The sequence below is a fragment of the Drosophila bipectinata genome, chromosome XR (genome assembly GCF_030179905.1).
Source record: "Drosophila bipectinata strain 14024-0381.07 chromosome XR, DbipHiC1v2, whole genome shotgun sequence".
In the NCBI taxonomy this organism is placed as follows: domain Eukaryota; kingdom Metazoa; phylum Arthropoda; class Insecta; order Diptera; family Drosophilidae; genus Drosophila; species Drosophila bipectinata.
Window position 1 is genome coordinate 11,843,406 of NC_091735.1, and position 10,799 is coordinate 11,854,204.

The 10,799-nt window shown below is 34.7% G+C and overlaps 1 long non-coding RNA gene across 1 annotated transcript; it reads left to right on the top strand.

Annotated features, from left to right (window-relative positions):
• Positions 1 to 8,451: 8,451 nt before the first annotated feature.
• LOC122321881 (uncharacterized) lies at positions 8,452 to 9,118 on the top strand. Its single transcript, XR_006246334.2, has 3 exons — positions 8,452 to 8,548; positions 8,611 to 8,678; positions 8,900 to 9,118. It is a non-coding gene; the product is annotated as an uncharacterized lncRNA (long non-coding RNA).
• Positions 9,119 to 10,799: the final 1,681 nt, after the last annotated feature.

Here is a 10,799-nt window from a genome sequence, read left to right on the forward strand (position 1 = left end):
TTTTTAGCAACGACCGCCGCCGTCGGTTGCAAATTCTGTATGATCAAAGAGGGGAGAGATTTACCGGAGTATTGCCGCGAGGAGCAACTTTCCCGGAGAACCGGGAAAATTGGTGCGGCGCCATCTCAAAGGACCCCAGGGAAGGATGCAAGCCAAAAAATCCGGAAAACATGAAGGACGAAATTAGGAACATGGACCTCGAATTGGACAAAATGGCACAGATGAGGACGGACAAAAACGCAGAAAGTGACATCAAAAAGGAAAGGGAATCCAGTCAAAAGTAGTCAATAGAAAGCTGGAACTTGGTACAGATTATATATTTGGTCAGTTGATCCGACCTACCAAATTTCATTAGGATCGGTTGACTATATCTTATAGCTGACATATAACTGTACGATCGGAAATGGTATTTGGTAGAAATATCAACTTTCGTATTTTGGAAGATAGAAGTTTGGGACTTTTTTTTAGATTTTTTATTGTAATAAATTGGATTATATATTCCTATTCCTATAAGGATCGGCCAACTATATCCGATGTTTGCGATATATATCCGGTTTTAACTGCAAGGGTATATAAACTTCGGCTCCGCCCGAAGTTAACTTTCTTTCTTGGTTTTTGTAAATTTAACCCTTCAGGTTGTAATCCTTTTTGGTATAAAAACAAGAAGAAAGAAAGAACTGGAGTATTAAAGCGATTATAGGTTCATTTCAATAAGACCCCACGTATTTCATAAAACTATGCAAATAATTTGGAAGACGACGACTTTTCAGAACTCATTGTAGCGGTCGACTGTGACATATATGACAAGGGTCCCAGTACTTCTAGTTTCACGTAACCCTCTGCAAATATCTTCAAGGGAGTCCAGAAAAGGGAGATTGGGGTGAAAAATAAATCAAGGAAGATTTCAAAGTTTCATGGAAGACGAATGTCCCGAGAGGTCCAAAAAGCAAAAATAGCCCAAGAACAAAAGACCAAGAAGGAAAGGAAAGCACTGGAACTAGAGCACAACATTAACTTACAAATTTTCAATTCGAAAGGGTCTATTTCAATTAGACCCGCCAAATGCCAAAACAGAACCAAGTACCAGCAAAGAAGTGATAAGTTAAGAGGAAACATCGAATATCGATGTTTGAAAACTTCCCGAGCTTCAGAAAACATCGATACACCGACGATATGTATCGATACATCGTCGAAGTTTGCTCCAGCTCTAGTGTACTTCCTCAAAGTATTTGCCGAAAGGTGATCTGCAGCATTTATTATTCGATCATTCTAGTAAGTTGCCTTCACATGTTCGACTGGCTACCGGTAGTCTCAGGCTAATGTCACATTTGTTGCAATTTCGTTCGGAGCACGCAATGCACGTGTTAAATTTTATTACAAACTTAAAATGTGTTTACAGGATATATAACTATGCTCTTCTTCTTAGATCTTGTTTTATTTAGAACAACTAAACTTTTACATTCATGCATAGGTACATACATATGTAGACTTATTTTTTTATACAATTTTTTTTTTGAGTTTACCGTAAAATAGCCGCCAAAGTTTAGAACGGTAAACATTTTTGTTAAGTAGAACTTTAAGCTTGTGAGCTAACAATGTATTCCCTTTCATGATTCTTCCTATAAATGGGAGAATTTTTTTCACGACCCCCAAGCATTTTTACTAAAGCAGTTCCAATAAACGTTAGCTAAGAAACAAGGTTTATTTTTATGATTTTTAGGTTATTTAATATGAATTAATATGATACTACACCCAAGATGTATTATAAAAATTTAAAAAAAACAAATCAGACTCAAGCGGAGAATGGGCAGTGAGTTCTTAGCTGCTTGGAAGAAAGCAAGTAACTGATTATGGCTGGCACAAAACCTTCTTATATACCAAACATTTCCACATTTTTGCATTTTTCAATACTGGTTTGAATGACAGGAAAAGAAACTTCAATAAACTTTTCATTACTGGTCTAAGTTTCAATAATATAAATCAGAGGTGCCCAGTCCCATTGCTCTGGGTGCTCCTTTATTGTTGGAATGGCTCTTTCATATGGGAAACGAAATTTCATATATGTTCGTGTGTGGCTCCCAGCATAGGCAAAGCCAAAATACAAAAACAATTTTTCGTTTTTTCCTACACTTTTCGTTCGTTCGGGTTAAGCAACAACAATTGTATTATCTGTCAATTGTATTGTCTGTCTGAAGTTTGATGAATTCCAATATCCGCCGCTGAAAGCAAGCTATATAGCCAGTTTTCAAATTGCTAAAAACCTAAAGACATTTTCAGATGGTAATTTTATAAAAATAGTTTGCCAAGATATGTTAGCTTGTTTTGGAGAGAGTGGGGAAAAATAGCAGACTTAATTAAAACCGTTCCTTTGTCGCGAAATACAATTACTAGGCGAATTGAAGATCTTAGCAAATACTTGGACAGACTTTTAAAAGATAAACTTAATTGTTGCTCATTTGTTTCTTTATCTCTGGATGAAACATGCGATATTTCGGATGTAAGCCAATTAATTTTAGTTATAAGAATTGTTGATCAATTTTTTAATGTTTACGAAGAGGGTCTGGGTTTGATTTCGCTGTTAGAAAAAACAAGAGGTTGATATTTTCAATGCAATAACCGGAAGGATTGACCTTTAAGCCGAGTCTAGGAAATTCGCTTCTGTATGTACAGATGGGGCCCCGGCTATGGTTGGTAGGAAAGATGGTTTTGTTGGCCAACTAATTAAAAACGGGATACAAGTGCCTTCATTCCACTGCATTTTACACCAAGAAGCATTGTGCGCTAAATGGACCGGTCCTGAACAGTGGTGGGCAGAGGTGGTGCACAATTCCCTAACCCATAGGAAATTGAAGATGTTTCTTGACGAATGTGAAAGTGAATATGGTGATTTAGTAATGTATATCCAAGTTAGATGGGGCAGCAAGGGGAAATGTTTAGAAAGTTTTTTTTATTTAAGAAAGGAAGTGACAGAGTTTATGGAGATTGAAAAACTGGATATGGTCAGTGAAATGAAATCTAAAGAATTTAATATTAATTTATCGTTTTTAACGGACATAACATCGCACATGAATCGCCTTAATTCACCGCTTCAAGGTCAAAACAAATGTATTTTTTATTTAATTAGTTTAATTGAGGGATTTCTAAAAAAAATTGATATTTTTATTTTTGATTTAAATTTAGAAAGATTGTTTTATTTTCCTTGCCTTGGAAGGAAGTCGATTGTCATAAATATCCATTGTTGCATAATGAAATCTTACGAATAGGCTGAATGTTTGGCAGTACCTACATTTGCGAAGGCGCCTTTTCAACTTTAAGACTTATAAAAATTAAAAACAGATCTCGACTAACGAATTCTCATTTAGAAGCATTGTTAAAATTATCACTTACTAATTTAAATATAAATATGGATAATATGTTGAGTAATATTGAAATAAAAATGTAAACAGTAATTTTAGAATTTTTATTTATTTATTTTCTTATTTTTTTTCTTTTTATATTTTACTTTTAGATTTTATTTCATTTATATTTTTTTTCATCATACATTTTTTTTATTGAAAATGGTACTATAATTTTTTTCAGTATACCGACATGAGTTTGGAGTTTGCTCTGCCGTATGCTGAGCTTGGGCACCCCTGATATAAATTGAAAAGCGACTAGAGAGAGTTTATAATGATGTTGCATGTTTGAGTATTGGTACAATGCATTTGATTCCCAACTTATTGAAATTAAATTTTGCAATTTGAACTCATCTTAATCAGTTTCAATAAATGAAATGTAAATATTTTCGACTTTAAGATTGTGAAACTTCTAATATTTTGGCAATGGAAATTTTAGTGAGTACGAACACCATAAAAAAAATCTAGAATGCCAACGTGACAAAATCGTGGTATTTTTTTTTTACCTTTATACTTAACATATTCTCACATTCTATTCTCAACATGTCGCCTCAGTAGCGGGCGATAACTTCCACTTAAGTGCCTTAACATAGGCCGGCCACCTTCCTCGCCTGTAAGAATTAGCAAAAATAAAAACAAAAACCTCCGGGAAGGGTTTCATACTTTTAGGCGAGGGGAGGAAAAAGACTTTCACACAGCTCTAGTGTTCTTCCTCAAAGTATTTGCCGAAAGGTGATCTGCAGCATTTATTTTTAAACTAAAAAAAAAAAATTATTAATTTAAAAAAAATCGGTGCCGAACAATCTTTAGTAAGTAACAAACGATCTCAAACATGGATGCAGAACAACCCATAGTAAGTATTGTCAGAAAAAAAAATAATAAATAAATGAGAAAATAAGTATCCAGAAGAATAGATGCCGTCGAAAGCCGAAGAAGTGCGCAAAACACAAACTATAGTAAGTATTGTGAAAAAAAATTAAAAATAAAAAAAAAAAAATCCGAAAATAAACAATCCGAAGAGTTGTTCCGCAACAACCTATATCAAGTGTTGTCAAAAATATCATTAAAAAAAAAAACATAAAATAAATTAAAATCCAACTTAAAAAAATATCCACATGAAGCTTTGGGTATTTAAACGAAAATAAAAAAATAAGGCCCAGGACTTCCCGTCGCTGACAAGGTGACTGTAACAACTCTTGGTCATTTAATAAAAAAAATACAATAAGAAAATCAGAATGTTTTTAGAAAAATAATCAAAAATAAAAAACCAAAAAAAGAAAAATAAAAATGGAAATAAGTGAGGAGCTAGATGTGGAGCGTTCGATGCCACAACTGCTTCTGATTGAAATCAGACGCTCGGTACAAGGAAAACTGCTGTCAAGAAAAAAATTTCCTAAGGCCTTAAAGGGAGAGAGGTCTTATTTAGTGACAAGGTATTTAAGCGTTATTCTCTCAGTCTAAATATATGGCCACACTTTTTTTTTGTGTGTAGTTAGCAATTAGTAGTGTTAGTTAGTGTAGACGATTAAGCAAAATCGTCTCTGCTTTAATTGGATGCTCGTCTATCTCAGTGTCGCTGCCATTTTCCACATTTTCGACATATCTGCAAGAATTTCTCCACCCGCGGTGCGTGCTAAATCAATGATATCTGAATGATTAGTTGAATTGCTTGTCACGGACAAACAACTTTTAACACATTCTGGCCAAAGAGATTTCCAGCATGCGTATAACGTATGTTGACTTATTTCAGAAATTGCTTTTGACGCGTATAAGATGCAATCTTTGATAGAAAAACTTTTCCAAGCATCGGCGAAGTCCAATTCAGGATTTTTCTCCTGTTTTTCCATAATGCACTGATAAGTTTTTTTGAGGTAGTACATTTTAAAAGTCGCAATAATGCCTTGATCCATCGGTTGGATAATTGATGTAGTATTCGGCGGGAGGAAAATGATATTTACATTAGGATGTTCAATCAACGGATGGCCTGGTGCATTGTCAATTATTAAAAGAGCTTTAAAGAGCTGTTTCTTCTCCTCCAAATATCTTTTAACTTCTGGTACAAAGCATTTAGCAAACCATTCTTGAAATATATTTCCAGTTACCCAGGCTTTTTTATTGGCCATCCAGTGAACACGTAAATTTTGTAAATCTTCGTTTCTGGTTGAGATCTATCAAAATTTCTAATAAGTTTTCCATTTGTTCAATAAAAACATTTCTTGAGTATGATGTTTTCTTCGCATTTAAATTTTTGCCAGAAAGTACAGATTTTCTAATTGCATTTTCATTTTTTTTTATTGTTCGCACTGTAGATTCACTGAGTCCAAGCCTCTTTCCCACATATGTTGGGCCAGCTCCCTGCTCTAGATAGTCCAAAACTTTTATTTTTGTTTCTAAAGAAATGCCTTTGCGTTTTTTATTATTTTCTGAATTAACTTCCATTGTAAAGCTAGCAAAAATTGAAATTTCTTATTATAAATTATTGTTGGAAGTTGGAATCCCCGAATTGCCAGAATACAGAACACGAGTGTGTGTAATACACACTGTGTATGTTCAAATTAGAGGTGTACAAACATCGAGTGAAACATCGATGTTATCGATGTTTTCAAATCATCGAAATCAGCACCTCTAGTTCGTTATATTCAAAAAATATTACGCGCAAATATGTAAACAAGCAAAAAACGCAAATAAAAGCAATCGCGTTAAGGATGTAGTCTCATGTGTGAGGTTGAAAAAATCAATTTTTTTTTTTTTATATTTTGATATTATTGTTTATTATGAATGTACTGTTAAAGTTTCAAATAAAAATATCAAATAATGACAGAGATACAGCCCATAATCGAGAGCGCGCCTACACCGAAAAGTATGAGTTTCTCGGTAGCGTCTAAACTTTAAACGCGTTTTTCTCGAAACGACATTTTTGTGTGCGGCGCAGGTGATTCACAAAATTCTATGGTACCGATCTAGCTGAAATTTGGATATGTTGTTCTAAAAAGTAACACCTCTGTCCCGTACTAGAATCATTTATTTTTAATGATTAGTTTTTTTTTTATCATTAATTTAAGATAAATTTTTTTAATTTTTTTTAATTTTTTGTTTTGTGAGTTCGCCATTTTGTTGTTTATTGATGAAAATATTTCATTCTAGTACGGGACAGAGCCATTAGCTTACAAAACAATAATCTTTTCTAATTTTTTGTTTCGGATGACTCTAGCAGTCGAAATCACCTGCGCCATGGACCTATCTTTTTTTTTTATATGCATACTTTGGCATGCTAGAAAGTGTATTAAACTACACAAGAATAAATTAAACAAAATATTTTCAAATAGTTTATGATGCTTATAAAAACATATTTGAAAATTGAAACGATCGCATTATTTTTTATTACAAAAAAAATTTTTTGAAATAACCTCTAAAAAGTAGGCCGGCACATGAGACTACATCCTTAAAGTGAAAAATCCGCGTAAAAAAAGAAATTTGAGCTGCAAAAATAACCGCGTTAAAGTGAAATCGCGTAAAAAGAGATCGCGTAAAAAAAGGACTAGGTGTAAATAGATTTAAAATAAAACAAAAAGGAAAGCTAATTTCGGGCGGACCCGAAGTTGATATACCCTTGCAATTAAAACCGGATATATATCGCAAACATCGGATATAGTTGGCCGATCCTTATTAGAATATGATAATATAACCCAATTTATAATTTATAACCCAATATAAAATCTAAACAAGAAAGGAAAGCTAACTTCGGGCGGAGCCGAAGTTGATATACCCTTGCTGCTAAAACCGGATATATATCGCAAACATCGGATATAGTTGGCCGATCCTTATTAAAATATGATAGAATAACCCAATTTATAATTTGTAACCCAATATAAAATCTAAACAAGAAAGGAAAGCTAACATCGGGCGGAGCCGAAGTTAATATAACCTTGCAGATAAAACCGGATATATATCGCAAACATCGGATATAGTTGGCCGATCCTTATGATTACATCATAATAAAACCAATAAATTACAATAAAAAATCTAAAAAAAAGTCCCAATCTCCTATCTTCTAAAATACGAAAGATTATATTACTACCAAATACCATTTCCGATCGTTCAGTTATATTGCAGCTATAGGATATAGTCGGCCGATTCTAATGAAATTTGGTAGGTTGGATTAACTAACCAAAAATAAAATATGTACTAAGATTCAGCTGTCTATCTTCAAAAGCACGAAAGTTGGGTCAATTTCGATCGTTCAGTTATATGGCAGCTATAAGATATAGTCGGCCGATCCTTATGAAATTTTGTATGTCGTATAATTTAGCCAAAAGTAGCACTCATGTAAAATTTGAACTCTCTTACTCTAAAAACACTAAAGTTATACCATTTCCGATCAATCAGTTATATGGCAGCTATAGAATATAGTCGGCCGATCCGAGCCGTTCCGACTTATATACTGCGTGCAAAGGAAATAAGGGTGTGTCTAAAGTTTCAAGACGATAGCTTTAAAACTGAGAGACTAGTTCGCGTAGAAACGGACAGACAGACAGACGGACAGACGGACATACGGACATGCTCATATCAACTCAGGAAATGATCCTGATCAAGAATATATATACTTTATAGTGTCGGAGATGTTTCCTTCACTGCGTTGCACACTTTTGACCAAAATTATAATACCCTCTGCAAGGGTATAAAAAAACAAACGTATATGTATAAACAGAATAAAGAAAACAATTATTCAACCCGTCATATCCTCCACTGAACAACCCAGCATATATTCCAATTGGTTTTCGGTTACCCATCCCTGTTGTGAACATAGGATGAAAATGCTTGACGGATTTGTTTTAATATTACTGAGGAAAAACAGCAAATGGCTCACAGCAAAAACTGTATTTTAAAGAAAGAGCTGTATCAGCAGCATGTTCAGGGAAATTAAAACTACTCAAACAATAATTTTTGGTTTTGTAAATGTCTCATTTTTTTATTAGGTAATGAGTAGGTTATGTTAGATGGGGAACAAGGAGATAGCCAATTAGTTTTAGTATCTCAAGTAGAGGTGCAGAAACATCGATAACATCGATGTTTTCAAAACATCGAAACCATCGATGGTTCGTGACCACCATCGATGTTTTCACTAACAATTCTGTGCTCGGTGCGAACATATTGTAAGTAAATTAATTTCTTAATTTTTTTTCAAACAACTAACAAAATTGTCGATAATATTTAGGATTTCTAGTTGATGGTGTTGGTGGACGTTGATGGATGACGAAGGCACGATGGAGAATTACCTTAAAAGTAAGTTATATATCTTTTTTACAAGCCCACGCTTCCCTTAAATATGTGTGCATGTACGTGTATGTACCCACATACATTCATAAATTAGCGAAAAATAACTAATGCCGCAAAAATTTGGCGCAAGTCTTAAAATAAAGTAGCTGTTTGATTATGTTGTTTATTGAATATTTTAAATTACATACAGTTTAGTAACTTCTTTTTATTAATTAATGGTGTAATAGGAGCGGAACCGACAGAGGAAGTGGAGACGGAGTCAGGACAAAAACGTAAAAGGGAGCGATCGGTGGTTTGTGACCACTTCAAAAAGAGCAGGGACAAAGCATCCGGCATTTGCAACTACTGGAAAACATATTAAGAAAGCTAACACTACATCAAACTTGCTGGATCTTAAGCGCTTGCATCCGAATCGCATGACCGCTGATAAGGAACCAATGCCTAAAACGATGGAAACTTTTTTAAACAAGGAGCCGTCCTATGTCAGTGACTCAAAAATAAAAAAAAGACTGGATAAAAAAGTTATGGATATGATTGCCAAAGACGTGCGTCCGTTTAGTTGCGTTCATGACGAAGGATTTGTCGAAATCATGCAAGAAGCGGTCCCGCGCTACAAGTTGCCGAGCAGAACGTATTTTCGCGATGTGATGCTTCCAACGGAATATGATCAGCTAAGCCTCAAATTGCGTGCAGCTTTGGAGACCGGTAAGCATGTTGGGTTGACAACCGATCTTTGGACATCTGCAGCTAATGAAGGCTACATCACAATCACTTGTCATTTTATTGCAGAAAACTTTAAATTAACGTCTGCACTGCTATCGACAGCACCATTGATGACCCCTACAAATCATAACGCCCAAAACATCGCAGACACAATAAGTTCAATGTTGGCTAAGTGGGGTCTTTTGTCGAAGGTTGTCACCGTTACAACGGAGAATGATAGTACGATGAAAAAAGCGTGCGATATATTAACATTCAAGCATTTACCCTGTTTGGCACACACAATAAATCTGCTTGCTCAGGAAATTTTAAAACTGGCAGCAGTAAATGTGATCATCTCAAAATGCAAACGAATAGTAACGTACTTCAACGTACCTAGCCACAACGTACCTTCAATCACTAACCATACAGCATATGCTGTATTGGTTGGACACAATTTTAGACGATGGGTTAAAAAAAAAGGGGGTGTTTGGTCGAGAGACTTTAATGCTGGGAAATGAAAAGCAGAATTTAATTATTGTATGTTATATTTTATTTATGCTGCAGGCAGATGAACCTGGGATCAACCATTGTGATCATCCAGTTTATGGTGCTAAGCAGTGACTATTAATATGGACAGGGAGTGAGTCTCGACTAGATAGTGATTGCGAAGCTAAAGCTTTCTTAAAATAGGCCCGTTGAAGTCGAGCGGTCGAGAAAGAGTCGGCTTGCGACCAACTAAGGCGATATATACATACTTTAGCACAAAAAATAGAGTTAAAACAGAGGTCTAGCAAAGTTGAGTCAATAATTCAGATAAGGCAGTTCGAGAAAATAAACATTGATGAAAATCAGGAGTACCCATTGGAGTACTGGAAGGTAAGTTAATAAAAGCTATAAGTATTACTCTTTAAAATTTTTATAACTTCAGCAACATGAAATTTGGATGCCCCAACTGGCTATAAGCGCTAAGCATGGGCTCTGCATTCTGGCAACCTCAACAGAATCGGAAAGAATGTTTTCCAAAGCTGGCCTAACAATCTCTGTCCGACGGGCGTCAAACTGTTATTTGTTAACAAAAATTTAAGCCAAAGAAATTTGATTTAATTTATCCTTCCAAATATATATTAAGGATGTAGTCTCATGTGTGAGGTTGAAAAAAATCGATTTTTTTTTCACATATTTCGATAGTATTGTTTATTTAGAATGTACTGTTAAAGTTTTAAATAAAAATATCAAATAATGACAGAGATACAGCCCATAATCGAGAGCGCGCCTAACCGAAAAGTATGAGTTTCTCGGTAGCGTCTAAACTTTAAACGCGTTTTTCTCGGAACGACATTTTTGTGTGCGGCGCAGGTGATTCACAAAATTCTATGGTACCGATCTAGCTGAAATTTGGATATGTTGTTCTAAAAAGTAACACCT